Here is a 22,095-nt window from a genome sequence, read left to right on the forward strand (position 1 = left end):
GCCATCCCCTATGGGGGGTGGGTGGGGTGATATCTTACTTTCTGTCTCTCTGTCTCTATGTCTCTCTCTGTCTTTTTGGTGAGCATGTGTGCCCTATAGCAAAAACCTCTCTGGAAAAAAAAATATATATATAGTACTCTGGCCCAGTCCCAATGGCACAGGCAGCAAACTGAACTGCAGTACTAGGAACCACGTGACTGCCTATAGATTCATATTCTAAGTCAGCCTGAACACACTACATGCACATGTGCCAAAGATCCTGGTGAGCTGGAAGCCTAGGGGAAGGAGTAGGGCATGACAAGATCCTGTTGAGGGTGCATCTCTCTTTATCTTACATGTGCATACACATGTTCTTTCTAAATTATTTTTTAAAACTATCATTTTGGGGACCAGTAGGTGGCACAGTGGTTAAAGAGCTGAAATCCCACATAGTCAAGGGCAGTTCGAATCCCAGACCAGGCAATTGAAAATGTCACAAAGCATATTTGCATGAGTGCCCAATATGCTAAGAGGAGAATGGAGAAAGGACTGTGGCATGACTATCCTCCTTGTGAGGTGACTTCTCACTTTCTCTCTCACATATAATGATTTAAAATACATATAATGATTTTTAAAAATCATTCTGTGCTCACTTCAGCAGCACATATACTGCGATTGTAACACAGAGAGACTACCCATGGCCCCTGTGCAAGAGGGACACACAAATTTGTGAAATATTCCACATCTTAATTAAATAAATACAATAAAATATCATTATTGGGCTGGACCCATGGTCTACTGGTTAAGAGAGCTGGATTTCTCATGGCCTATTACTAGATGGTTCATATTCCAGACTCAGTGGCTTGAAAATATGCCAAGTGCGTGTGTGTGCATGTACGAGATTCCAACAAGATGGAGAAATGGAGGGGAATGAATTGCAGTGCTTTCTTCCTCTGCTGCACCCTATGTCTCTGTCTCTCTGGTGAATGTATGCTTGCATGGCAAATTAAAAAAAAAAGTATAATTCTGATGGTATGATTAGCCTAGGCTATTAGGAATATTTTATAACCTGTGACAACATTGGAATAAGCCTCTGAGACAGTATTTTAAAATATGCATTTTGTACCTATAGACCTAATAATTCCTATACAAATATTTTCTAAAAAGTTTCATGTTATGCTAAATTTAATTTTAAGGATGAATCTATTTAATCATATTTTTTCTGACATTTCTTATAACCTGTAATATGTCACACAAGAAAACAAAATTGGCTTCATGACTGATTGATTTAAAGCACTTGCTGATACATTTTATCATGTGTCAAAAATTACAAGGAAAGAATATTTTAATTGCCTTTTTTCTCAATAATTGGTTTATCTAAGGCATTATTTTAAATTAATGTTCAAATCTTAAAATCTAGTTTTTATTTCTAAGCCTGTGACTCTGTCTTGGCAATGTCGTAGTAGGTATAAAAAGCAAAGATTCTAAATTCTTTGAAGAATTCTAATAACTCTCTAATATTCTTTATTGTAGTATTACGAGTAAGCTTTTATTTTGTAATAATATACTGTCAATTACCATGTATATATACTATATTTTTTCAGTTATCTTTTCTAAATATTAATCCAAACAGGAACAAGGACCTGCTTATTGTTTATTTCAGGTAGAAAATTAGACATGCAAGATCTTGATCAGGATAGCAACACAATTTTTAAAGCCTAGAATAAAATTAAAATATGGATCTGTTTGCTCAAAAAGCAGAGGAAAAATGTACAATAAATTAAAAAATCTAGCAAATTCAGGTAACTCTTGAAAAAATAAAATATATTTTATCCATTACTCTGTTTTCTTTGATTTAAATTTTTTTTCTTAACTTTGTTTTGAGAAGAAAAAAACAATCTAGCCTAAAGTCATAATATTGTAAGAGAAATATAAGTGATACCATGTTCATTAGAAAGTCACATAGCAGAGTGAAAACTTACTTCTATTAGATAATATATAACACATTTCCAAAAGGAGATAGTTTAAAAAATAATATTACATCCAATTTTGTCCTGGAAGAAAATCGTATCCTGGGTTAATTATTAGACACTTTAAGGTCAATAAAAACAGCTAAGTTTTTATTGCATACAGAACTTTACCTTTTTCCAGTCTCAGTTTGAAATGTTGCTTTTTGGTTTCTTCTATAAACCAGAAAATCTTAAATTCATATATAGGATTTACAAAACTAGTCTTCTGGTGCTATGGGTACTGCTCCAAGCTAATACTTTTAAAAAACTTGATTCAGTGTCTTGGCTTGCTGAAAAACATTATACCGTATATGAAAGCTACATGCTTTTTGGTACTAGTATGAATTTCTTTTAAAGTTTACATATTACATATGTTTTGCTTCAGTGTTATTAATCGAACTATTTAAATGCAAATCTTTTGAAAAGAAGACAATATGTGATACAAAATATATCTCCAAGTCAATACTCAAGTTTTGATTACAAAAGTTAGACAAATTTAAATAGAATAGGCCTTTAAAAATGCAATACATATAATGAAAGCTAAAGCACAGCAATGGTTTTAATAAAGGTTCATTAAAAACTGTGATTCTTGGCAAGCTTATCCATTACTATGTTAAACTATAAAATCTATATGTTCAGAGGGCAAACAGTATTCTCTTTGTTGAGGTAGAGAATGGAGGGGGGGAAAGAAACTATTTCAAGCTACACCAATAAATTTTTAGCGAGTCCTTTCAAGTATCATGCCAAATCATTAGACAGGTTTAGGAGAATGCTTGGCTGCAAATTGATCCATAATAAATTGATTGATGTCATCACTTGAATGTATGCCTTATGTGGTCAGTGATTTAGGATGTATTACAGTTGGATATGTGTTTGACCCATGAAGAATTCCTCTTGTGAATTTAGTTTAATTATAGAAAGTAAATGAAAAAAAGAAACATAAATAGACAATAGCCATTATGAGTACCAATTTTTATTATGTATAACCTCAAATGTTTGAAACAATAATTTAAAGAGCATTGAGTGTTTTTCACTAGAGGACTTAAAAAAGTTTTTAGAAAAATGGAATTAATGTACATATTTTGGGGAACCAGCAGGTGATGTGGTAGTAAGATCTCTGGACTCCCACATATCCAATCATGGTTTAAACCCTGAACCTGGTGGCTTGAAAATCATGCTGGGCATATGTATTTGTGTGCCCAGTATCCTGAGAGGAGAATGAAGGAGAGGGAACTGTTACATGGTCATCCCCCGCAGGGATGACCACCACCATGTTCACCATCCCTAGGGATGACTTCTCACTTTCCCTCCCTGCCTCTCTCTGCTTCTCTCTGGTGAGCGCATAATACGCATTACTCCAGAAGTTTTTGAAGACCTCATGCATATGCCGAACACCATTCCTGGGACATGAGATACTTCAGTAAGCAAATGCAGACTATTAATGAATCATGGGATGGTCTATACCTACTACTGTCCTAAAAGAAGATGAATGTCTTTCCAGAATGATTAGAATCATTTCTGACTTTCTCCGATCTTGTGAGCTGATAAAATTATGTGAATGCATAACTATACATTTTTTTGAATCTTAAAATGTGGTAAGATGTGAACATCCTAGAAAAAATTATAAAATCTCATTGTTTCCTACAAAATAGAATGCAATAAAATCTGAGAGGCTTTTCTAGAAACAAATAAGAATACAGATAGAACAGAATCACAATGTTACTCAACCATTGTTGAATGCTCTCTTGCAAGGAATGATCATGGGAACTGGGAGATATAAAGCAGAATGAGAACATAATAGCTGCAATGTTCTTCTTTTAGCCCTCAGGGTTTCGGAAGTATGAGGAGGATGTAACAGTGATAGTTTTAGGTAGCATCCTAGTATAACTAGTGAAACTGAGGCCTAGTCCAAAAAATTCACTAGAAAGAGCTTCCTGTCTTTACTCTTCTTGGATAGAAAGGGTGAAAAGGAGACATAATTTTGAAAAGAGTGTTTAAAGCCATTTTTCAGAAGTGAGGCCATTGTGCTAGGAAGAACTCCACTAGAATGAAAAGTGAAGACCTGTTTTTATCTGCCCCAGCCTAGTTGGAAGAGGAAGGTATCCACCTGTCTTAACACCTAATAGTTGAGAGGCAGAAGCTGGAAATCATTCCTATTACTTCTCCCATCCCCAGATTGTGAAGAATCTACTTAGGGCCAGGAGGCTTACAGAGTATCAAAACTCATTTTTTAAAGAATTATCTTATTGAATTTTATTTTACTTATTCATTTATTTATTTACTTTAATTTGACCAGAGGGAGAGAAAGGGAGAAAGTGAGAAAGCAAGCCACTGGGCCCAGTACTCGAACCACGGTTGGCCATGTGGGAGTCCAGTGCTCTTAACCACCATGCCACCTGCTGGGCCCCAAAACTCATTTTAAGGGCCTCATGCCCCCCCCACGCCTAGAGCTTTTGGTTTCTGTAGAAGTCATGTACAGGTCAATACTCTGCACTGGGATGTTATTGTTTCATTTAGTCACCAACACAAGGCTTTCCAACTTTCCTGACAAGGTGTACAAGTAACATGTTTTTAATCTTCTCATGATCAGGCATTCATTTTTTTATCCCCTGTCAAGAGAACTCAGTGAAATAAAGTTTTGCTTCCTGAAGAACACAGTAGTAGTCAGGATGTTTACATTTATTTCTGTTTCTAGCTGTCACAAGTTGCTGCTGGCATGAAGGGCATAGTATACGGGCTCTATTGCTTCTGGTGTCCCCAGGATTTATATCTTCATCCAGGTATAAAGAGGCTGCCATGACAGAGACAAAGCTTAACTCACTCAGAGCTATCAAAGATATGAATTACTGCTGGAGGCTCGGGGAGAATGGCTCCCTGCCATTCAGCTTCTGAACATCATTATGGTCTTTTCTAAAAATAGAGGATAATGTTCCTTCATAATGTTGTGCTTTGGAAAGTCAATCTCTTTCTGTGTTTTGTATTTAGCTATGGTTTTCTCTAGAACATACATGCATGTAAATAGACATTTATCATGACCATGAGTGTAGTATGGCTAAAATAATATGTGGATCAGGAGTATTTATAATTATTAGCAATAAAATAGTCTATATTTTATCAGATAGGCTCCATCCAAACCCAGTGAGCCGAAGGAAATGACCATAACAAGAAAAGGAAAATGCTAGCCTCTTCTTGGTTTTCAATTGGAATTCTTCTGGCTCATTGGCCGAGCTTATTGGCTAGGAATGAGGGAAAATAGCAAGTGACTACTGGTAATCGTTCTGTTCTGCAAAGTATCATTGATACATAAGAAAGATTAATTGCAGAAATATTGTGTCCTGGCTACTACCGTGCAGACAGCCTGAAACTGAACAGTGGTGCTACTGAATCCCACTGAATGTACTCCTGGCAGCTTAGCCTTCTTCCTGTACTTCTCCCAAGTTCAGATCTAAAAGATGAATGAGAAAATACTACAGCATAAAGCAATAAGAAATGTGAACATGAGTTTGTGTGACCTGGAAGTGATCCATTTTCTCTTAATGCTTTGTTCAGAAACTAAAAATAAGGTAAACTGGAAACAATAGAATATTATATGTCATTATGTAATTTGACTTTGGAAAGCCATTTATTCTATTTTAGGTTCAATTGTCTTTTTCCTACTCTTGGTGGATAAAAAAAATATAAGAATTTGAACAAAGTTATACAGACTTTCAAGTTATTAATTTTCTCTAAATGAGGTTTTTTTTTTTTGGTCATGTAAACTAAACTTCCCAGCTTCCAGAACCAAGGGAAATAAGTTTGCTGTCTATAAGCTATTCAGGTTATGGAATTTCATTATAGCAGCCTGAAGAAACTAATACACATATCTATATTATTACTCTTAAGAATTTCAGGCTATCTATGCCAGAATCTATATGGGATTTATTTTCGTATTCCGCCAACACCCACGCATCACAGTGCTTTGCTCTTGCATGGCAAAAGGAAATAAGGTTGCAGATGGAATTGAGGTTACTAATCAACTGGCCTTAAACTAAAAGTGAGAGATGGAAGCAGAAGAGAGGGAGACGTAACTATGAAAGAAGACTGGTCAAAGAGTGTCGATATTAATGGCTTTGAAAAAATACAAAGTGTGCCATGACCCAAGGAAGGTCAGTAGCCTCCAGAAGTTAGAAAAAGTGAGGAAACGCATCTGTCTGAGGATTGCCAAAAAGCGTCAAACTTTGATTTTAGCCTCGTGTTGTCTTCATTAGGCTTCTCACTTAAGGAACTTTAGGATAATACATTCGTGTTGCTTTAAGCCACTCAATTTGGGATAATTTTTTGCAATAGTAAAACTAGTACACACAAATAATGGCTTTCTAATTTTTGTCCCAAGTATTTTGATATTAGACATTCTTTAAGATCCTCAGCAAAGGCTTAAGGAAAATTTCTCTTCCCCCATTTACTCAACTCTTCCCCATGTGTGAATTTTTATTTTTTAATCATGAATTGAATTTCCCCACAAGGGGAATTTCATGGATTATTTTATTCCCTCATAAAAAGACCAACTGTAATCGAATAAGGGAAGCATTCAAGTTAAGATTTTATTGTCTTCATAATAAAACAAAAGATGAAACTTAGAACTGGATCACTTGACCCTTTCTCTTCTTATCTCCTCCCAGTTCAAAATGCTTTTGCATCTCTTAATAGCCAGCATCCTCTTAGATCTGCAGTTCGGCTCAATGCATTCAAGCCTTAGCACAATCTTCCTTGTACTTCTTGCCTTTTTCTGGAAAATGAGCTTAGTCTGTCTACCATAGCCACTCTGCTTCCTGTCATTATGTTGCTTTCCCTGGGCATACAGAGAATTCTTGCCCTTTTTAGACTTGTCACTTGGTGACATTGGTGACATTGGTACTCGCCACACTTCTTACAGAAAGTCCATCAGATTTTAGAGAAGTTCACCTTGTTGATGGGCATGCTATCTGCCCAGAAAGAGAGGTTGAATCCATTTTTATCCATTTTTTAAAATGTTTCAGGGGTTGTGATAACTCTATCATCTCATGCTTTCTTCATTTGCCTTCCAGAACAAGCTCTCATAGTTTTCTTCCTTCCTATCAGTCACTCTCCCTGCCTCTTTTGCTAGTATCCTAAATTCTAGAGTGTCCCAGGAGGACTGTTAGACGTCCTATCTTTTCATCTTTTCTTGACAATTTGGTAACTCCTCTAACATAATGGCTCTAAATGTATTACATATTCTGAGGACTTCACACATCTCTGAGACAGTCTTCTTTGTTCCTCTCCTCAGTTTCTCAAGGCATCATATGGATAGTCTACCGACATCTCAAATATAAAATAAGTAGACCTGAGCTACACACTTGTGTCTCATTGTGTCTCAATAAGGAGGAACTCATTATTACGGTTGTTGAAAACAGAAACATTATCTATTCCTTTTGAATGATACCTGTTCTATGAGCAAATTCTTCCAATGTCATCTTTGCATATGTCCAGAATGCAGTGCTTCTCGCCACATCCCCTACTACAAGCCTGATCTAAGCCACAGTCATTTCTCTCCTGGATCATTGGAATAGCTTCCCAAATATTCTCCTCCTTTAAACAGAAAGCTAGATGACCCCTTAAAAATGTAAGTCAGAATAGAAAGCACTGCCTAGAATACTCCAGTGGCTCACTTTTTCTGTTACTCTTCCCTTTCTGACTTTATCTTCTTCCTCTAATCCCCTCTGTACTGGAGGACACCTGCCAGAAAAAGACAAAGAGGGAGAGGAGAAAGCACCCTAATAGAGAATAGTTACACCACAATCCTTTCTCCTCCATCTCTTCCTTGTTTGGGGATTTTGGTCATGTAGGCAGAAGTTCCCAGAGTGTTTCTTAGGCTACCTGGTATAGAAATCTAACCAGGGCATCATCCGTGTGGGATGCCTTAACCACCAAGCCATGAACCCAGTCCGGTACCAGCATTTTTAGTGTTATTTACATATGTCAGGCATGATCTCATCTTAGGGTATATTCCTGTGTCGAATACTCATCACTGTTATTTGTACACAGCTCTCTTCATCTTCCACAGACCTCTTCTTGAATGTCACCTATGAAGTCTCACGTGACCACTTTATATAAAATTACAGCTTACGGTTACTATCTCCCAAACACATTCTATGCACTTTCCCTGCAGAAATAATCGTTATCACTGTCTAAAATCTTTAGAAGTTTGCTTAGTTATTGAACTTACAGTAATAAACTATGCTCTTTAGAGAAACAGAATAGGACATTGAGTAGATGAGAGATAGATAAGCAGATAGATAGATAAAAGAGAACTATTATGAGAGGTTGGTGCACATGATTAAGGAGGCTAAGTTCCGAAGTCTTTGAAAGCCTGAGAACCAAGAGAGTCAATGGTTTATGTCCCAGTCTGAGTGAGAAATGGAATTTGCATCTTTATTTCCACTGCTGATTCAAAAATAAATGACTAAGAGGAAGAGCGAGGAATTTTATTTATTTATTTTTTTTTGAAGAGGATTTTGCTATAGGGTGCGTGTGCTCACCAGAAAGTCAGAGAGAGACAGAGAAATAGAAAGTGAACGATCACTGCCCAGGGGGGATGGCCACGCAGCAATCTCATCTCCTCCATTCTCCTCTTGGGATCTTGGGCACGCATGCACACATGTGCATGCGTGTGAGTTTAAGTCACCAGGTCCAGGACTCAAACCGCGGTCGACTACATGGGAGTCCAGCAACATAGCTATTATGCCAACTGCTGGTCCTGAAGATCAAGGAATTTATAAAATAATAAAATAAAGGAAAGTTTTCTGAAACTATTTTAGAGCTCACTAATTCTAGTTTTGCAGTGTATGTTTCTTTATTTTTGTTTCAAATTATATTTGCCGTTATTTCATTGCCAGAGGGCACAAGGTCTTGCCAGAGAGAGAGAGGGAGAACACGTGGGAGAAAGCACAGCCTAATGGGAGTATAGTCACACTGCAATCCCATCTTCAATTTCCCATCCTTTTGGGATTTGGCGTATACCACAGTGCTGACGTGTTTTTTAAACTGCTTGGACAATACAATCTGCCATTGGTCACGTGAGATCTGGCTCTCCCAAGCACTAGGCTATGAGCCTGGCCCATAAAATGGTATTTAAAATTAAAATTCTGGACTGGTTATGGCAGATGGATCCCATATGGCTGATCCTGCAGTTTGAGTCCCAGGTTGGGAGCTGAAGAAACACACTGACATGTGTACATACATGTCCCAAATCTTACCAGGACAGAGAAATGGAGATAAGGGATTGTAGTGTGACCCTTCCCCATAGGAATAGGGGTTCCTTCTCCCTCTCCCTCTCTTTGACTCTGTCTCTCTCTGGAGAGTACCTGCACTGTCTGGCAATTTTTTTAAATTCACTAATTTATTCTTAGGCTAAAAGTGTTTTCAAAAAATACCTTTAAGCCAAGAAAAGAAAACCTTTGAAATTAGTGAAATATTTAAGTAGAACCCAAATCAACCTGTATTTTTATATTTAGAAATATATACCATACTACCAGTTTAACATACTCGAGAAACTGCAATAGTGAATGCTATTAATTTTCATTTGATTTCCATTCAACACACATTTACTGCAGGTCAAAAATATGCCTTTTACTCACCCAAGAAAACACATAAAACTTGGATCTTTTATAACTTACATAATTTACTTAAATATTTATATTACAGTTTAAAAATATTATGCCACCATATTTTTTATGCTTTATAAAACCCACAGATACACACAAACACAAATAAGAGCATTTAATCATAAGCTCATTATATTGTCAGTGTTATCAGCAAATTTTCAAGTATTTTTATCAGTCTCACACTCTATTACAGAGATTTTAAGCTACATATAAATGCCCAGTTCTTCATTTTGAATCACCATGAGAAAATTTCAAGGTAGTTTATATGGCTTTAACAACTTTTAACACCAGGTTTTAAAAAACTTTTCTCAAAAAGTTCCCTAAAATAAAACAATTTATAGCATGTGAAAAATATAGTCTAGGAGCACTCTTGCTTTGAAATAGTATTCCACTAGAACATGTGAGAAAGAGAATATGAAACTTGACCATTGAGGAAAAATATAAGATTAAAAAATTATTCAAAATTATTCATTCATATATATATATATATATACACACACACACACACACACATATATATACACATAAAGACGTATATGTATATGTTTCATAAATATCTCAGCATCTTATACTAATTTTAAATAAACATCAGGGACCAGCAGTTGGCGTGGTGGTTAAGGCGCTGGACACTCTCACATGGCTGACCAGGGTTCGAGTCCTGAATCAGGTGGCTTGCTTTCTCACTTCCTCTCTCTCTCATTCTCACCCTCTGTCTCTCTCTGGTCAAATTAAAAAATAAATGAATGAATAAATAAAATAAAATAAATAATGATTAAATAAAATTTTAAATAAAATTTATTCAATACCCTTAGACCTTATGCAAAATAAATAAAAATAATATATTATTTAAAAAGGAAATGATTCTATTCACCACGATTGTACACATATATTTAGAAAAGGACACACAAGGAATTATAAATCACAAATCTATGTTGCACCTGCAATCCCAGTGTATTATGCAATTTCTTCCCTCTTCATGCCATGGCTGTTATAGTCCTCACTTAGACTATAAAGCACCTTCTGGCCAGGAAATGGCCTCTGATTCTGTATTTTACACTAAAGTAAACCCACATAAAGCATCATTTCAAAAGAAACTAGATCTTCATTCAAATTAAGATTTTAGTTTGGAAGCAGGACAGTCGCATGGCCTCCATAAATCACTCTGTAAGGCTGACCCATGTGGGAGGGAGACTTCACTGAACACTTGCAAATCTGTCTGTGATCAAGCAAGACCTACTGGAAGTGCCTGTCTTTCTGTCACTCTCTTTTTCTCTCACTCATGTGAAACAAAAATAAACTTATTTTTTAAAGATTTTATTTATGCTGGGGCCTGCAAGTGGTGTGTAGGTTTAGGTGACTGGATTCCACATAGCTAACTGTGTGGTTCGAGTCCCAGACAAAGTGGCTTGAAAATCACACCTGGTTTGTGTGTGGGCACCCAAAGTTCCAAGAGGAGAAGGGATTGTGTGACTTGTCTATCCCCTGGAGGGTTACTATCTCACTTTCTCTCTCTCTCTATTTCTCTAGCAAGTACATGCACCCTAAAGAAACTTAAAAAAAAAAATAAGAATTTATCTCTGCTTTAGATAACTACCTCAACAAAAATTGCTGATATTCCAAAATAGTCAGTACTTGTATGTTGTATGTTACTAGCAAAATAAAATTGAAACCCGGGCATATTTCTGAAAACATGCTTCCAAGTCCCCCCCTTTCTGACTCATCTATTGTTAGATGTTTATAGAGAAAAAGCAGTTAGATAAGGTAATAAATCCACCTCCCTGAGAACGCTAATATTTTTATTATCCAAGGCTGGGTTAAGATATTCTGGATAGGAGGACCGGCAGTTGGCATAATGGCTATGTCGCTGGGCTCCCATGTAGTTGAACGCAGCTCGAGTCTTGGACCAGGTGGCTTAAACTCACACCAGGTGTGTGTGTGTGTGCATGTCCAAGATCCCAAGAGGAGAATGGAGATGGGATTGTGGCATGGTCATCCCCCCCTGGGGTGTGATGGGGTGATTTCTCCCTTCTGTCTCTCTGTTTTTCTGGCAAGCGCATGTACCCTATAGCAAAAACCTCTCCAAAAAAAAAAAAAAGGAAGAAAAAATATTCTTGTCAGCCAGATTTTACCAGTGTTTCTGGTCACGCTTTGTTTAAGTGAATGAAGATATTCTTTTTAAGCCTCTGCAAGTGAAACCAGATTTGAGAAAGGCCACAGGAAGTAAAACATAAAATAATATTTATTGAAATAGAATGGAAATAGAAAATGTTAAACAATCAAGAAGGATTTTATATTAACATAACCACCAAGAATGTTATAATCATTTCCCAAGTCTCCTTTATTTCTTCACGTTCCATATAATATAGCCCCCAGTTTAAAATTATTAATATAATATGGAGAATATTCCATTCCATTTATTTCATTGTTTGCAATTTCCTGCCACAGCAAACTTGTTACTTCTCCTATCCTAGTTACTCAGTTCTATTTCTATGCACCAACTCCTGGGTCATCAGAAAAGTCATGATGCATTTTTGCATAGAAAAATACATCATGACTTTTCCTATGATACAATAGTTCTAATAACCTCAGCGGATTAGGGGAATTTGACAGTTTTCAGTTTGGAAAGGCAATGCTCTATGGATAATATTTAAAACTTCATAAAGTTATTAATATAACTTGCTGATGTCAGTTGTTCTAATGATGAATATTAGAGTCAAAAATGAAACATCTCTATTCAAAACAAAATACATGAGTTACCCTGCAATTGATTGATGGTCATTTGTGATCATGCCTTGATTTTGATTAAATTTCACAAGTCAGTTTTGTAGCAATGATTTCACACTTGGCTAAAAAGCCTCTCACCCTCTAAGTTTAGACTGTGGGATTCATACATTATGTATTTTCTTTAATGACCCACATAGCCAAAGGATGGCACTTTAAATTGATGATGGTTATATATTCATATGGCGAACAAATTAGTTTAGGGACAAATGAAGAATAGATATGCAGTTGAGCTAGCATGAACTGTTACAATTATAGTGATTATTATAACCAGAGTCTAATACCTTCTGGACATGAGCTATCATTATGTGTCTCTATCATAAAGACACAATTCTATCTCTCCTAAATAATTATTTTATTGCAAGAACATTACTTAAATAAAAATAGTTGAGATGCTGCCAGTATTTTCATGTCATACTACTATTATCAGGAGTTTAATATTCAGTAACATAAAATTTGCTCTAAGGCATATCTAAGATGCACAATTCATCTTTTTAAAAGCTTTGACTGTGCTGTGTACTAGAAACTTTGTTTTGTAAAAGATTATTGACCACAATGACAATTTTATTCTTAACTAACAAAAAACAATTTTTCATGACCTCATTGCCATATTTCTAGCAAGTGACCTATGCATGACATGGGATCAAAATAGAAAAAAATAATATTAAATCACTTTTTAAGTGAAAAATTAAAATTTTAGATATTTGAAAGCCATCAAATCAGAAAACACTTCTTTTTAATTATGATAATGATATTCATTCTTTATGGCATTTTAAAACATTACACCTTATAAATTTTTGTGGAACTTATGGATTGCTTGGAAAAAAATTAGATGCATGAATAAAATGTTATTCAGTTTCTTATTAATAAATGACTTGTGAATAAAAATTACTTCAATTCTGAAATAACAGAAGGATTACAAACTATTACTTCATTAAATTTCCTGTAGTATCAAGATTTGTAAGAATTATTAGAAGAGTATTAGAAGAACCCTATTTTTCACAAACATAAAATGGAAATGAAATGTTATGTCCTTAGGGCTCAGAATGTGGGATCTACTTTTTCTTTTAGATTTTTTTTTTTTTTTTGCCATATGGCACATGCACTACCTGAAAAGACAGAGAGAGAAAGCAAAAAATCATGTCCCAGAGGGATGGCCAATCTCAGTCCTTTCTTCCGTTCTCCTCTCGGGATTTTGGACATGTATGCCTGCACGCCCAGCGTGAGTTTCAAGCCTCTGGTTCCAAGACTCAAGTTGTGATCAGCCATGTCGGAGCCCAATGCCTTAACCACTATGCTGCATGCTGGCCCTGAAATCTCCTTTTTTCCCTTTAGTTTGAAAATAGTTTCACATTTACAAAAATGTTTGCAATAAATATTAGCCACAGTTTCCTTATGCCCTTTGCCCACTCTCTGCTACTGTTTACCTAATTACCTACAATTATCAATGACATGGTACTATTAACAAATCTACATACCTGATTTAAGTTTTGCCTGTCGTCTCTCTAATATTTGTTTTCCGATTAAAAAGTCAACCAATAATCCAATTGCATTTAACTATCTTGTTTTTTTAGTAACCTCCCATCTTAGGCAATTCTTGAGTCTGTGTTGAACCTTGCCAATTTTGAAGAGTACAGGCTGTCTTAGTCTGTTAGGGCTACTTAACAGTGTAGTTTAAAATGGAGCGACTAGAGACAAACACATTTGTTTCTTGCTGTTCTGGAGGCTAGAAGATCCAAGGTCAAGACACTGGAAGACTTGTCTGATGAGGGCTGCTTTCTGATTCATAGATGGTGCCTACTAGCTGTGTACTTATGGTGGTGGATAAAAAGGAGGGATCTCTGCTAACTCTTTTAAAAGGGCACTAACCTCCACCCTCATGACCTAATCACCACCAAAGGCCCCTCTTCCAAATACAATCACTTTGGAGATTAGGTTTCAACATACAAGTTTGGGAGAGACACAAACATTCAATCCATGGCACTGGTGAATTATTTTGTTGAATATTCCTCAAGTTGAGTTTGTGTGAAATTTTCTCATGGTGACATTGAAGTAACCCCTTTTCATCAAGAAAACCACAGAAATGATTTTGTGGTCAACTCATCACATCCTCTTAGGAAGCATGTAATGTCCATATTTTTTAAAAAGTGAGACAAAGAGTGAAAGTAGATATGAAACGTGTCAATGACTTCATGCCTTCGTTAAAGAAATAGACATATTTACTAGGTGAAAAATAAAAATTCAAGGAATCATAGATATGTAGTAGCTTTCCAAAATAGTATGAAAATCTATATCGGAAGAAAGTAACTTGTTATATACTTCCACTGTCCATAATTTGTGTATTTATTATATACCCATAGTCTCTATATGCATTAAAACTTGTAAAAAGGGAGCTAAGTAGAAATTAAGTTTGAAGTAAATATGAAATTAAAAATAATTTGAAACCACCAAAGAGTTCATATATGGAAGCTTAAAGACAGAAAATAGAAATTTTACAGTGTATAATGTTACTGCAAGTCAGACCACAAGGATATATAAGGTGTTAAAGGCAAGGACCAATAACCTAATTTTTTTTCTGAATTCAACATATAACTTCTAGCTTCACCATGGTCACATTAGTACATATGCTTGATGAAGGCACATGTCTTTTAAACATAGATGATGCCTGTATGAAATTGGGATCATTCTTATAACAATGGTGGAGAAAATGTTTATAAGAATTTATCTTATTCACAGTGACAGTGGGTCTTTTTGAACTATGTAATCATTATGCTTACGATGTTTAAATCAATTTTATTTCTTTCTATTCTTCCTTCAACTTTGGTTCTTTTTTCTCAAATTTTAAACTTAGTTAAATATATACACGCTTAAAGACATTTTACTCTGAGTTGGTTGTTAGAACATTTTTTCAAGACAATCACTTACGTAGCCACAGAATAATATGATGAAGACAGACATCTGTATTAGTAGTTTATTATCCTGACCAGAAAAACAATGTTTACTTCTTGTTGATAATTTTAAAATAAATTAAAGCCCATGAAATAAAATAGTAACCTATAATTTATCAAGCAAAAAATCTACCTTTGCCTATTTGATATCAAATTGAATATTTAATTGTATATTTTTACCCTATGTATGTTTAGCTTTTATTCCCAAGTCAATACTCATACGTGTAATGAGTTTATAATATTCCCTTTTTTTTTTGAGAGTTTTTTTTTGCTATAGGGCCCGTGCGCTCGCCAGACAGAGACAGAGAGACAGAAAGCGAGAAATCACCCCCCAGGGGGATGGCCACGCCACAATCCCTTCTCCATTCTCCTCTCGGGATCTTGGGCACGCATGCACATGCGCCCAGAGTGAGTTTTAAGCCACCAGGTCCGAGACTTGAACTGCAGTCGACTACATGGGAGTCCAGCGACCTAGCCATTATGTTAACTGCTGGTCCTATAATATTCCCTTTTGTGAATGTAATAGTATTAGGTTGGTGCAATTGCAGATTTACACCATGAATATTAAATCATTAAAACTAGTCTCAAACACATCTTTATTAATCAAAATAGGAGCCATTATGATCAACACATTTTGCCAACGAGAAGTCAGTTTGCTTATTTCTGTAGTATAAAAATCCATGCTTCAGGGTTCGATAAAGTTCTATAAAGTCCTTAGAAAGCTTCGTCTGCATCCTGCTAATTGTGGATTTCCCTGAAAAAATTGAGATTCTTAAAGAAGTGGTAATCCGGTGGCAAGAGGTCAGGTGAAAAGGGCTGATGAGGTAAAACTTTGTAGCCCAATTCATTCATCTTTGGAAGCGTTGGTTGTGCATTTACAGCCAGGGAAACAATCAACAGAGTGAAGAGATAACCCACAGAATAGTAAAAAAATATTTGATAAGTGATTAATAATCAGAATGCACAAGGAACTCAAACTCAGTAGTAAAAAAAAAATACTATGATTTCACACTTGGCTAAAAAGCCTCTCACCCTCTAAGTTTAGACTGTGGGATTCATACATTATGTATTTTCTTTAATGACCCACATAGCCAAAGGATGGCACTTTAAATTGATGATGGTTATATATTCATATGGCGAACAAATTAGTTTAGGGACAAATGAAGAATAGATATGCAGTTGAGCTAGCATGAACTGTTACAATTATAGTGATTATTATAACCAGAGTCTAATACCTTCTGGACATGAGCTATCATTATGTGTCTCTATCATAAAGACACAATTCTATCTCTCCTAAATAATTATTTTATTGCAAGAACATTACTTAAATAAAAATAGTTGAGATGCTGCCAGTATTTTCATGTCATACTACTATTATCAGGAGTTTAATATTCAGTAACATAAAATTTGCTCTAAGGCATATCTAAGATGCACAATTCATCTTTTTAAAAGCTTTGACTGTGCTGTGTACTAGAAACTTTGTTTTGTAAAAGATTATTGACCACAATGACAATTTTATTCTTAACTAACAAAAAACAATTTTTCATGACCTCATTGCCATATTTCTAGCAAGTGACCTATGCATGACATGGGATCAAAATAGAAAAAAATAATATTAAATCACTTTTTAAGTGAAAAATTAAAATTTTAGATATTTGAAAGCCATCAAATCAGAAAACACTTCTTTTTAATTATGATAATGATATTCATTCTTTATGGCATTTTAAAACATTACACCTTATAAATTTTTGTGGAACTTATGGATTGCTTGGAAAAAAATTAGATGCATGAATAAAATGTTATTCAGTTTCTTATTAATAAATGACTTGTGAATAAAAATTACTTCAATTCTGAAATAACAGAAGGATTACAAACTATTACTTCATTAAATTTCCTGTAGTATCAAGATTTGTAAGAATTATTAGAAGAGTATTAGAAGAACCCTATTTTTCACAAACATAAAATGGAAATGAAATGTTATGTCCTTAGGGCTCAGAATGTGGGATCTACTTTTTCTTTTAGATTTTTTTTTTTTTTTTGCCATATGGCACATGCACTACCTGAAAAGACAGAGAGAGAAAGCAAAAAATCATGTCCCAGAGGGATGGCCAATCTCAGTCCTTTCTTCCGTTCTCCTCTCGGGATTTTGGACATGTATGCCTGCACGCCCAGCGTGAGTTTCAAGCCTCTGGTTCCAAGACTCAAGTTGTGATCAGCCATGTCGGAGCCCAATGCCTTAACCACTATGCTGCATGCTGGCCCTGAAATCTCCTTTTTTCCCTTTAGTTTGAAAATAGTTTCACATTTACAAAAATGTTTGCAATAAATATTAGCCACAGTTTCCTTATGCCCTTTGCCCACTCTCTGCTACTGTTTACCTAATTACCTACAATTATCAATGACATGGTACTATTAACAAATCTACATACCTGATTTAAGTTTTGCCTGTCGTCTCTCTAATATTTGTTTTCCGATTAAAAAGTCAACCAATAATCCAATTGCATTTAACTATCTTGTTTTTTTAGTAACCTCCCATCTTAGGCAATTCTTGAGTCTGTGTTGAACCTTGCCAATTTTGAAGAGTACAGGCTGTCTTAGTCTGTTAGGGCTACTTAACAGTGTAGTTTAAAATGGAGCGACTAGAGACAAACACATTTGTTTCTTGCTGTTCTGGAGGCTAGAAGATCCAAGGTCAAGACACTGGAAGACTTGTCTGATGAGGGCTGCTTTCTGATTCATAGATGGTGCCTACTAGCTGTGTACTTATGGTGGTGGATAAAAAGGAGGGATCTCTGCTAACTCTTTTAAAAGGGCACTAACCTCCACCCTCATGACCTAATCACCACCAAAGGCCCCTCTTCCAAATACAATCACTTTGGAGATTAGGTTTCAACATACAAGTTTGGGAGAGACACAAACATTCAATCCATGGCACTGGTCAATTATTTTGTTGAATATTCCTCAAGTTGAGTTTGTGTGAAATTTTCTCATGGTGACATTGAAGTAACCCCTTTTCATCAAGAAAACCACAGAAATGATTTTGTGGTCAACTCATCACATCCTCTTAGGAAGCATGTAATGTCCATATTTTTTAAAAAGTGAGACAAAGAGTGAAAGTAGATATGAAACGTGTCAATGACTTCATGCCTTCGTTAAAGAAATAGACATATTTACTAGGTGAAAAATAAAAATTCAAGGAATCATAGATATGTAGTAGCTTTCCAAAATAGTATGAAAATCTATATCGGAAGAAAGTAACTTGTTATATACTTCCACTGTCCATAATTTGTGTATTTATTATATACCCATAGTCTCTATATGCATTAAAACTTGTAAAAAGGGAGCTAAGTAGAAATTAAGTTTGAAGTAAATATGAAATTAAAAATAATTTGAAACCACCAAAGAGTTCATATATGGAAGCTTAAAGACAGAAAATAGAAATTTTACAGTGTATAATGTTACTGCAAGTCAGACCACAAGGATATATAAGGTGTTAAAGGCAAGGACCAATAACCTAATTTTTTTTCTGAATTCAACATATAACTTCTAGCTTCACCATGGTCACATTAGTACATATGCTTGATGAAGGCACATGTCTTTTAAACATAGATGATGCCTGTATGAAATTGGGATCATTCTTATAACAATGGTGGAGAAAATGTTTATAAGAATTTATCTTATTCACAGTGACAGTGGGTCTTTTTGAACTATGTAATCATTATGCTTACGATGTTTAAATCAATTTTATTTCTTTCTATTCTTCCTTCAACTTTGGTTCTTTTTTCTCAAATTTTAAACTTAGTTAAATATATACACGCTTAAAGACATTTTACTCTGAGTTGGTTGTTAGAACATTTTTTCAAGACAATCACTTACGTAGCCACAGAATAATATGATGAAGACAGACATCTGTATTAGTAGTTTATTATCCTGACCAGAAAAACAATGTTTACTTCTTGTTGATAATTTTAAAATAAATTAAAGCCCATGAAATAAAATAGTAACCTATAATTTATCAAGCAAAAAATCTACCTTTGCCTATTTGATATCAAATTGAATATTTAATTGTATATTTTTACCCTATGTATGTTTAGCTTTTATTCCCAAGTCAATACTCATACGTGTAATGAGTTTATAATATTCCCTTTTTTTTTTGAGAGTTTTTTTTTGCTATAGGGCCCGTGCGCTCGCCAGACAGAGACAGAGAGACAGAAAGCGAGAAATCACCCCCCAGGGGGATGGCCACGCCACAATCCCTTCTCCATTCTCCTCTCGGGATCTTGGGCACGCATGCACATGCGCCCAGAGTGAGTTTTAAGCCACCAGGTCCGAGACTTGAACTGCAGTCGACTACATGGGAGTCCAGCGACCTAGCCATTATGTTAACTGCTGGTCCTATAATATTCCCTTTTGTGAATGTAATAGTATTAGGTTGGTGCAATTGCAGATTTACACCATGAATATTAAATCATTAAAACTAGTCTCAAACACATCTTTATTAATCAAAATAGGAGCCATTATGATCAACACATTTTGCCAACGAGAAGTCAGTTTGCTTATTTCTGTAGTATAAAAATCCATGCTTCAGGGTTCGATAAAGTCCTTAGAAAGCTTCTTCTGCATCCTGCTAATTGTGGATTTCCCTGAAAAAATTGAGATTCTTAAAGAAGTGGTAATCCGGTGGCAAGAGGTCAGGTGAAAAGGGCTGATGAGGTAAAACTTTGTAGCCCAATTCATTCATCTTTGGAAGCGTTGGTTGTGCATTGTCATAGAAAAGAACTGGCCCTTTCTCTTGACCAATGCTGGCTGTGGGTGTTGCAGTTTTTAGTGCAACTCACCAATATGCTGAGCATACTTCTCAGATGTAAGGGTTTAATCCAGATTCAGAAACACGCTTAAAGACATTTTACTCTGAGTTGGTTGTTAGAACATTTTTTCAAGACAATCACTTACGTAGCCACAGAATAATATGATGAAGACAGACATCTGTATTAGTAGTTTATTATCCTGACCAGAAAAACAATGTTTACTTCTTGTTGATAATTTTAAAATAAATTAAAGCCCATGAAATAAAATAGTAACCTATAATTTATCAAGCAAAAAATCTACCTTTGCCTATTTGATATCAAATTGAATATTTAATTGTATATTTTTACCCTATGTATGTTTAGCTTTTATTCCCAAGTCAATACTCATACGTGTAATGAGTTTATAATATTCCCTTTTTTTTTTGAGAGTTTTTTTTTGCTATAGGGCCCGTGCGCTCGCCAGACAGAGACAGAGAGACAGAAAGCGAGAAATCACCCCCCAGGGGGATGGCCACGCCACAATCCCTTCTCCATTCTCCTCTCGGGATCTTGGGCACGCATGCACATGCGCCCAGAGTGAGTTTTAAGCCACCAGGTCCGAGACTTGAACTGCAGTCGACTACATGGGAGTCCAGCGACCTAGCCATTATGTTAACTGCTGGTCCTATAATATTCCCTTTTGTGAATGTAATAGTATTAGGTTGGTGCAATTGCAGATTTACACCATGAATATTAAATCATTAAAACTAGTCTCAAACACATCTTTATTAATCAAAATAGGAGCCATTATGATCAACACATTTTGCCAACGAGAAGTCAGTTTGCTTATTTCTGTAGTATAAAAATCCATGCTTCAGGGTTCGATAAAGTCCTTAGAAAGCTTCTTCTGCATCCTGCTAATTGTGGATTTCCCTGAAAAAATTGAGATTCTTAAAGAAGTGGTAATCCGGTGGCAAGAGGTCAGGTGAAAAGGGCTGATGAGGTAAAACTTTGTAGCCCAATTCATTCATCTTTGGAAGCGTTGGTTGTGCATTGTCATAGAAAAGAACTGGCCCTTTCTCTTGACCAATGCTGGCTGTGGGTGTTGCAGTTTTTAGTGCAACTCACCAATATGCTGAGCATACTTCTCAGATGTAAGGGTTTAATCCAGATTCAGAAAGCTGTAGTGGATCAGATCCCACCAAACAGTGGCCATGACCTCCTTTGGTTGACATTTGGCTTCAGGAAGTGCTTTGGAACTTATCAGTACAACCACTGAGCAGTCCATTTTGGGTTGTCACACAAACTCCACTCTACATTGTATGTCACAATCCAATTGAGGAATGGTTCAGTGTTGTTGCATAGAATAAGAGAAGATAACACTTCAAAACAAAGTTTTTGTTTGTTTGTTTTTTATTTTCAGTCAGTTCATGAGGCACCCACTTAAAGAGCTTTTTCACCTTTCCAATTTGCTTTCAAATGCTAAATGACTACAGAATGATCAGCGTTGAGTTTTTTGACCACTTCTTGTGTAGCTGTAAGAGGAGCAGCTTCAATGATTGCTCTTTGTCACCCTCTGCCCCCCTGCCACTACACGCTTCGGCTTAAAGGCTCTCATCTTTGCAAAACTTCTCAAACCACCCCTGCACTATACGTCCATTAGTAGTTCCTAGGCTAAAGGCTAAATGTATTGTTTATGTTGCACGTTATCTCTTCTGCTTTACAATCCATTTTAAACTCAAATAAGAAAAGTGGTAGAATTTTCTTTTTGTCTACCATCATTTCCTTAGTCTAAAATAAATATAAAATAAAGAGCAAATAACCATTCATTACCAAAAAAAAGGCTATATAACATCACCACATTTGTTTAAAAATATATACAATATGGGACCAGCAGTTAGCGTAATGGTTATATCGCTGGACTCCCATG

General features: G+C 35.6%; 1 non-coding gene across 1 annotated transcript; it reads left to right on the forward strand.

Annotated features, from left to right (window-relative positions):
• Positions 1-624: 624 nt before the first annotated feature.
• On the forward strand, positions 625-728 carry LOC114008755 (U6 spliceosomal RNA). Its single transcript, XR_003550256.1, has one exon. It is a non-coding gene; the product is annotated as a U6 spliceosomal RNA (small nuclear RNA).
• The last annotated feature ends 21,367 nt before the right edge of the window (positions 729-22,095 follow it).

This window comes from Tupaia chinensis, unplaced genomic scaffold (assembly GCF_000334495.1).
Source record: "Tupaia chinensis unplaced genomic scaffold, TupChi_1.0 Scaffold000382_1, whole genome shotgun sequence".
NCBI classification, from domain to species: Eukaryota; Metazoa; Chordata; class Mammalia; order Scandentia; family Tupaiidae; genus Tupaia; species Tupaia belangeri.